This window comes from Hylobates moloch, unplaced genomic scaffold (genome assembly GCF_009828535.3).
Source record: "Hylobates moloch isolate HMO894 unplaced genomic scaffold, HMol_V3 SCAFFOLD_5, whole genome shotgun sequence".
Lineage (NCBI taxonomy): Eukaryota > Metazoa > Chordata > Mammalia > Primates > Hylobatidae > Hylobates > Hylobates moloch.
In genome coordinates, this window is record NW_026652280.1 from 27,616,392 (window position 1) to 27,626,255 (window position 9,864).

Sequence of the window (9,864 nt, forward strand, 5' to 3'; positions counted from 1 at the left end):
CAGCCTCAGCTAGCCGGGCAGTCCATCATGTTGGGAGGATCCAGGAATTTCCCACACAATCTTTCAAGCTTTCCATTCATGAGATGCTCCTAAGAAATGGCCAGAAATGCAATGATCTTCAATCAGCATGTGCAGACACACACACACACACACACACACACACATCACATCACATGTACACATATAACACTTTGGCCATCAATAGATCATTTTCTGGTGATGTGTTCTGCTTCCAGATTTTATAAGTCCTGTTTAGTATGCGCATTTGAGCCTAAAAAGAAAGTGGGATAACCAGGAGGACCACAAAGTGAAGGTCAAAGCAGAATGCAGTGAATTTTGGTTTCCATAGACATAGCGGGTGCTAAGATCTAAAGGCTACTTGGGGTAGCGGGTATGACTAGGGGTGACATTACTTCTTACCTCTGAAATTTTAAAAATTATTAACTGTGGGTGCCTGAGGGAACTAAAGGCAGGAAAGAGTTAACCAGAGAACACATGAACTTTTAAACACAAAAGGATGTGATTTTTATGGGCCTAAAGGACAATGATTTGCCTAAATTCTTTCAGAACAAAAATAGAACAGAAACAAAAATACGACTACCAGTGCCTAGCTAAGACTTTTTTCTGGCCTCAGCCTATCAGTTGCATCAGCCTTTATTTAGGACCTATTTGTCTTTGCATAATGCCTCTAATAGGAAAGATGCTCAATGAATGGTGGTTTCAATCCCAACCACCATTTATAGCATCTTCCATATTAGAGGCATTATGCAAAGCACTTTACATGCATTATGTCATTTAATATTGATAATATCCCCATGGTATGGTGAATATTATGTCCATTTAAAAACAAAGCTTAGAGAGGTAAAGTTAGTGCTTCCCAAACGTGTATTACAGAACTCCCCAAATGCATATCCAAATGTAGGGCTTACTGTTAGAATTACCCAGAGTTGATTAAAATATATTTTTTTATTTACTTCATACTTAAAGCACATATATTAGAGATTATGATCTTCGGTTTAAAAATCTATGTTTAAAAATTTCTGTTTTCCAAAAGATTCGGACAGGTAGAGTTCATGGACCCTATGTTAGGTTACTTGCACAGGTAGTAAATCATCAAGCACAGTTAGTAAGCCCTGAATTCAGGTCTCTCTGACTTGAAAGCTCATGCTCTATTTCTAAGGTGCATATTTTGCTTCATTACCTGGTACATTCTCAGGCTACTTCCACAGGCCTCTTGACCTTTAGATATGTTACCTTTTCTCACTTTGGACCTCTTGTCTTCACCTGGATAACCTGATCTCAGGAGAGCTATACTTCCAGCATTCACTGGAGGTATAGTAGCAGCCTACTGACCCAGAGGCCCAGATCCCCAAAGTGATTCTAAATGACTCCATGTGGATGGTCACATGTAAAGGGAGACACTGACTCCTTAAGTCAACAGTAAAATAAATAAATAAAATAACAGGAGAAGGAAAGAGAGAATCCCATTTGTGAAATTTGTTTAAGAATAAAGAAAACATCTAAAATAAATGAGTTTAGGATTCACAACTTTCCCATTTCTGGTGACATTTTGGATAAGGGATGCACTGATAACTAGGGAGAAGTAGAAGCCAGGGCAAGAGACTGAGAGACACAGGGCAGTCCAGCCACATGGTATGGGTTACTCTTCTACGTGGGAAGCCTCTTACAGGTGGTTCTACAGGGCTCTGCATTGAGTTTCAAAGGGCACTGCCCCTGCATGAAGGGGAATTGATAGGTGCCTGACAGTGACTTTAGACAAAGATTTACAAAAACCATCAAAAAAGGAGAAAACAGTGAGATCCAAAAGAACAAGACCAAGGAAGGTGTTAGAAAGGAGATTGCTGGGAGGCCAAGTTGGATGATTCACTTGAGGCCAGGAGTTCAAGACTAGCCTGGCGAACATAGTGAAACCCCATCTCTACTAAAAGTATAAAAAATTAGCCCGGTGTGGTGGCACACACCTGTAATGCCCACTACTCGGGAGGCTGAGGCATGAGAATCACTTGAACCCTGGAGGCAGAGATTGCTTGAGCCAGGATCACACCACTGCACTCCAGCCTGGGCAACAGAGTGAGGTTCTGTCTCGAAAAAGCAGTTTGCTTAGAAACATGGATATGGAACCCAGAAAGTTGCAGAGAGGAAATGGTGTCTGCAGGTCATGGATAGCAGGTGGATGCAGTTGAATTGTAAAAAGTACAAGAGAGCTCAAAAGAACTGCAATTCTCTGAAAGCACGGTATTGTATCTTCCTCATCTAACAACCCCAAATGCTTCATCTTTCATTGTCTCTCTCATCAACGTGCCTTTTATTATAGCATTTCTTCTAGTATTTCCTAAGAATTTTAGCATTTGGAGGACCCATTCTATTGTATATTTTCATAAACAAGTTTGAATTCCTAAAATTATACCGTCATTAAAGAGAAACCTCTTGAAAAAAAGGTCTCTTTTCCTTACTACTCTTCTGTCATCAATTAAGAATAGAAATAAACTGTCTACATAGCAGGCTTATTTCTCCAAAGGCTGTATAAAATTAGGCAGCTAAAAATATATTCCATCTTTTTCAAGAATGTCAAGTGGTTATAATATGTCACGTTGTTACTTTGAAGATGATTGTGATATCAAAAATGAAAGATTAGGATTTCAGGTGGAAAGAGACGGTGATAGCCGGGGTGATTTTATCTACAAAAGACACTATCTATGTGTTTATAGCCTCAAGAGGGAAAAGTGAGGAAGGAAACCCATGTGCAAAAATTTCACTTGATAGAGAAGAGATTCTGATGTGAACGGAAAGGCTTTCAGAGTTTTCGATGTCAAATCGACATGTCTTTAACCCTGAAAATGTAGAACCAGAGTGTAATTGATTAATTCAACTACTTCAAGCAGTTGACACCCCTAGAAGAGCTTTCTAATAAGGCCAAGAGAAAGAGGTAGTCACAAAGAGCATAATGGTATACATCTACAGGAATATAATGAAGAAAAGGGAAGTGAAAATGAAGGCACAGAACATGTCAATGGTCCAAGTCACCAAATTCAGTCAGCATCTGTCCTCCCAATGGAGAAAAATAAAGGGATCATGATAAACAAAGAGAAGAAATGCTTACAAGTCAGAATGCATTGCCTCTTGGGGTTTAAGGGAAACCTTCTCCTTGGGGGAAAATAATTGTGCCTCTAATATAAAGATTTTCAAGGGTAATAATATACCTGGCATATACCTTTCTGTGCAAGACTGTGGTTTGAGACAAAATGTTTTTTTTTTTTTTTTTGTAGTTGTTTGTTTAGCTTTGTTTTTGTTGTTGTTTTAATTCTTAGAAACAAAGAAATAAGCAAAGCTACAAAAACTCTTAAATGAGGCACTTTGGATTTATTCAAACATGTCAGCCAATAGTTTCAATAGCTTACCCATAAGTCAAGACAGACTACAAAGGGGAAATGTATTAGCTCAAGAATGGATACCTTTGAACCCCAGTACAATTTCTGCTGTTAATTTTTGTTGCTGAGTGCCTGGGACAATTCACACAACTCTCTTTCCTTATCTGCTAGACTGCAAAGGAGGAATAATTTTCCCAACCCCAACCTTATAACCGTATAATAAGACTTAATAAGATAATGGTTCTTAAGGGATTTCAATAACCTGAAAGAGAGAGGCAATAAAACATATCTTATTATCATCAACATATGCATTTTAGAACAATTATTTTAATGACTCAATTTTCTCCCATAATAATGAGGACTACAATCTTGGCTAATTTAACTGGGGAGTGTCTTTCATGCTTGAGTTACTATACATGAGAATCAAATAAAAGACATTTTCTCTCCCTCCCTCTTACCCTTCCTTCCTTCCTTCCTTCCTTCCTTCCTTCCTTCCTTCCTTCCTTCCTCCCTCCCTCCCTCCCTCTCTACTTTCTCCCTTTCTTTCCTTCTATCCTTTAGTTGTTGCTATTGCTTTTGTTGTTTGTTCCCCAGGAGTGGGGAATGGGCATTTTTGCCTCCTATAATTTTTCACCTGCTGAACTAACTTTATACTAAACCTTTTCATGTCTTAAGTTCTCATGTTTCAGACCTATGGAGATACAGCCCCATGGAGATATAGCCCTTTGGAGACACAGCCCTGTGGAGACACTTCCACTGGTTGTTGTTAGTCCCTCCAACAGGCTGTTGTGATGCTGCCTATTTTATCTTGCTCCCATGTACTGTCTATGCTGATGAACATACATTCAGAACAGCATCTGTGGGGTTTATTTTTATCCAGCTTGGCTTTGAAGAAAAGAAAGAACACAGTTGTGGAAGACAGAGGGTTTAGCTGTGTCACTAAGTCAAAACTTTGAAGCATTGAAATGATACTATGTTTCTATGTGTGATTTTCAGGAAAGGATAAAAACTCTCCCAAATGTTTTGTAGTATTCAGCAGACAAAGTGATTACCAACATGACAAGGAAGGCACCACACACTTGCGGCATCCAGTTTTTTTTGTTATAATGATGGAGTTCATACCGACATTATGGAAATAGGCCAAAAATAAGTGGGTTTATTGGAGATGTTCTGTGGTTGGCAAACTCTCAGCCTGGGACTCAAGGGAACCCAAGAATTAGCAAACACGAGGATCAGTCTACTCCTTGCTGTTGACATTCTGTGTATTCTAGGACCTTTGGACCATTAGTTCAATAAACACATATTGAACACCTCTTATGCGCTTGGCAATGTGCAAAGTGCTAGGAATGTATAGAACAGTAGAACATCCCTTTCCTGGGCCAGTCACTGGATATGATTCTGATTGATACACTCTTTAAAGATAGCTTATTAATTCGACGAATGATTATTGATTGCTTATGTAGACGAAGAAAGTGTGTTAGACAATCTCAGAGGACAGAGAAATATGATGTATTCTATGTAAAACTTGGCAGGGGAGTAAAGCATGCACTCAAATATTTACTGTGTACTGGAGCATAAGATAAACTCTAGAGGGGAAATGCAAAAATAATAATTTGATGGCAGTCCAGAAAATGAAGAGATGGTTTCCAGCTATGGTTACCAATGAATGTTTTATGAAATAGGTATATTTGAGTTCTCCATTGAAATGTAGGCATGATCTTAATAGAAAGAGATGGAGGCGGGCAACAGAGATTCACAAAAAGAAATTCATGATAAAGATATATAGACAGGAATATGCAAAACAGAATTCAGCAATAACATATGGGCTACTTGAATTGACATATGGGGTTTATAAAGGGAGCAACGAAAAAGTCTAAAAAATAGTGCCTTTATTTTAGATAGGAAATTTAAACTCAACTTTATGGAAGGAAATGAAGCTCTAGATCACAACTGGGCTTTTCTCAACTTTTAGGTCCTTCCTTAGTTGCCACCACCTTAGGTCCCATTTATTCTGCCATTCTACTGTGTTTTTATTTTCTTATAGCACTTACTAAATTAAAATAATTAGTGATAAGTTTCTTATCTTAATTTTAATTGTGTTCTTCTACCTTATACACTAAAATCCATGAAGGCAGAAATATTGTCTCTTTTTTGAAATTGTTCTATAACAGGCACATAGCATGGTGCCTGCTAGCATGCAGAGGACACTCAATAAATATGTCTTGAATATTTACTAGACAAAATCCTCCAAAGTAGAATTTTAGAGACTTTTTCATCACTCTCAGGTAGATTAAATGAGAAGAAAGAGCATGAGACTAGTCAGGCACAGAAGCTCTAGTCATACATGCTATCAAGAGATGAGAGCCTTAGTCAGGGACTAGAATTGAGAAAGGATCAGATTAACGGGTTCTGGAAGGAAAACACCAATAAAACTAGATTCAGGGAGCAAATGAATGAAAGAATACAAGAAGCCTCAGGCTTCGGATCAGAAGGTGGAAGATAGAGACCCCTACTGGGAGGAAAAATGGGGAAAGCCAGAAAGAGTGATAATTTGGAGAATAAGACAATGACTACGGCTTCAGACACATTAAGATGTCAGGACAGCATGCAGGTGATGTACTCAACAGACAGCTGGGAACTCCAGGCTGGGGCTGTGCAAGTAGGCGGGCCAAGGGATATAGATTTGGGGTCACCTGATCTGAGATTTTGTAGCTAATGAACGACATCTCTAAGTGCGAATGTAAAAAGAATGCAGCAGAGGGTAATAGCCAGGATCATAAGGAATGTCCAAGTTGAGGAATTGGGAAGAAGAAAAAAGGCCAACAGAAACCTTAGAGCTCAGACACTCAGAGAATTCTAATAAATATAGCCCTGAATTAATCATCTATGGTTTATAACAACTTGCAATAAGAATAGCTTCTAATACCACAGCGCTCCAACCCTGATACCCACAATCTGCTCTCACTCCTATTTTAGCAGATCTCAATCGCAAGTTCAAATAGCAGCTGAATCGAAAAGTGGTTTGGGAGACCTTAGCCCCTCTATAATGACCACTGGCCTTCCCAAGCCATTCCTTGACAAGCACACAATCTAAATAAAACCCCAAGCTTACTGTGTAAATGCAATTTCCAAAAAAGAAAAAAAGATTCCCTGGGTGCCAACCTTACAACCTGGTGGCTGCTGCTCCTGTTGGCCTAATACCTGGGAAAGTGCAGCTGCAGCAGGAGCACACTGAGGTACAGACTTGGCTAAGTGGGCCCAAGGGGCCTTCAGAAGGAGAAGCAATTCCTCTCTGGTAATGATCTGCGCACTTTACAGTTGACAGAGGTAAGATGGCCTTATTGACCATTTTTCCTCAGAGACCCTCTAAAATCAACTTGCCTGAGCATGCAGATGCCTTGTAATTGAACCCTTATTAGTAATATAGTCTCCTTTGGGCCAGGGGTTAGGACATAGGTCACCTGTGGTCCAATGTTACTGACTTCCAGGATGGCTCGGTTCTTTATTTTGCTCCTCCCTTCCTCTATTTAGAGAGGATAATGGACTGTCATGATGGAGGACACTTAAAAAGTGGGTTAAATTGGATCATCCAAGAAAAGTGAAAGGATATTCACAGGGGAGTGATGGGAGACAATGGACTTCATCAGGCTGTGGTCCTTCCTGAAAGCAGGTATAGAAACGATGAAGACTTCTGAAGTTTCCTTCTACTGTGATATTTTCTCATGAAGAGTGCTAAACTCTTAGAAATCTTTCCTAGTAACTAGGAAGTTAATAAATCAAATTGACAGTATTAATCAATATACAAAGCCTTAGCATTGACCTCATCTTTGAAACAAGGAGAGTTTTAGCAGCAAATCTTTTATGTGATTTTGAAGCTCTGTTCCAAACTATAAGAACAGTTCATAGTCGTGTCAGGCTACAATAAATTATTTCATAGATTTAACTAGTATGATGCCTAGGATTGTACAATGTCAGCCTGTAATCAGAGAGTTTCAATAGCTAATCAGAGGTTATAATTGAAGAAAATCAAGGTAAAGTCTGCTTTTGACAAGGAATGATACTTTGCTTTTAAATTTTATAGAGGTGATAAAAATAATTTAGAGAAGTTTTTAGCACCTCTTTTAAAAGGAGCTCAAAGCGCTTGGCAAATATCAACGTATTATTTCTGAGAAAATTTCCTGTGAAAGTAGAAGAGAAAGCAATTATTGGGTTGAATAGTTTGTATATTCAGCAGAGAAAATGCTATACGCTGAGTCTCTCTTTTTTTTTTTTTAAAGTAGCTCATTCTATTCAAGTTCATACAAGTACTTTGGAAATAACCAAGCTTCAAAACCCACACTAGGAATACTAGCGACAAAAGCACCTGGCTTGGAGTCAAGGTATGCCAGCTGTAGTTCTGACTGGCAGTGGGGTCTTGGATAAGTCACTTCATCTTTCTGTAAAGTGAGGATCTTGTTCTAGAAAAGGTTTCTTAACCCCAGGACTATTCACATTTTGAGCTAGACAGTTTTTATATTCAGGGGGCTGTTATGTGCATTCAAAAATATTTAGCATCTGTAGCCTCTACCTACTATGCTAGTGGCAATCCCCAACCCCATTATAGCAACTGCATTCCCAAATGTCCCCTGGGAAGAGGGAGGACAGGAAGAGCCCTGCTAAAGTGCCACAGCTTTAAGACACCTCAATAGACTTGCTCTACCTTCTCAGCCTTTTATCTTAGATGGCCAGATTGTACAATGGGGACAGGAAAGGATCCTGCATATGGACTCCATAGACCACCACAAGGCTTGCACTTGGTTAGCCACAGCACCCAACTATCTGGCACCTTTTTTTTTTTTTTTTTTTTTTTTGAGACAGAGTCTCGTACCTCTCCCAGGCTGGAGTGCAGTGGTGAGACTTTTCCAGGCTCAAGAAATTCTCCTGCCTCTGCCTCCTGAGTAGTTGGAATTATAGGCATGTGCCATCACGCCCGGTTAATTTTTGTATTTTTAGTAGAGATGGGGTTTCACAATGTTGGCCAAGCTGGTCTTGAACTCCTCACCTCGTGTGATCCACCCATCTTGGCCTCCCACAGTGCTGGTATTCCAGGTATGCGCCACTATGCCCAGCTTACCTGGTACCTTTTACTGCAGTTTATTTGGACTCTCTTGCCCTCCCTCATGGTTGACTCTTGCTCAAAACCATGTTATCACAAATGCCTGGCTCTCTATGTTCTTGGCTTCATTGTTGTGGCCCTAGGTAAGTGGAACCTAGCAACTCTTGGCTTCCTGAAATCTGGATCTCTGGTTGGGATGCAGCTTCCAGGCATTCTCTGGCTCCTCACCTTATTTTGAGTCACTCTGAGCAATCAACTTCCTGAAGATCCCAGGAATGTCCCACCTTCTTTTAATTAGAAATTATAAATTTCTGAAAAAATTTAGAACGAAAAATTATGACATTTATATTTACAGAAAATGTAAATTTTCAACAATGTGTATCCTTTTTGTTGGTGGTTTGAGGTTAGAAAAGGGCAAAAAAGAAATGTGGGAAGCAATGGAAATTAGAAAAAATGTAAATTATATGGTGCTTTAAAAAGGTTTCTTTATCATTTATTCAATAAGCCATTCCTTCATTTTTCTACATCACTGAAATAACCATCGTGCTAGGACCTAGTTTAAACACAAAATGTGACCCAAAACAATTAAAAGCAGGGATTTGAAAAAAGATTTGTATATCCATGTTCAGAGAAACATTATTCACAATCATCAAAAGGTGGAAAAAACCCCAATGTCCAACAACAGAATGGATAAACAAAATGTGGTCTATATACAATGAAATATTATTCCAGCTTAATAAGGAGTGAAATGCTGATACATGCTACAACATGGATGTAACTTGAAAACATTATGCTATCTGAAATAAACCACACCTAATTGGCCAGGGGCGGTGGCTGAAGCCTGTAATCCCAGTACTTTGGGAGGCCGAGGCAGGTGGATCACGAGGTCAGGAGATCGAGACCATCCTGGCTAACACGGTGAAACCCCATCTCTACTAAAAATACAAAAAAAAAAATTAGCTGAGCATGGGGAGGATGCCTGCAGTCCCAGCTACTCGGGAGGCTGAGGCAGGAGAATGGTGTGAACCCGGGAGGTGGAGCTTGCAGTGAGCCGAGATTGCGCCACTGAGCTCCAGCCTGGGCGACAGAGCCAGACTTCGTCTCAAAAAAAAAAAAAGGAAAAATAATATGATTTCATTTGAAGTAGCTAGAATATACAGATTCATAGAGACAGTAGAATAAATGTTACCAAGGATCAAGGAGCGGGGTAATGGGGAGTTACTATTTAATGGGTACAGAATTTCATAGAAATGATAAAAAGGTTCTGGAGATGGATGGTGGTAATGGTTGCAAAACAGTGTGAATGTACTTAATGCCAGTGTACTGAACAGTACACTTAAAAATGGTTTAAATGGTGAATTTCATATTATGTGTATTTAA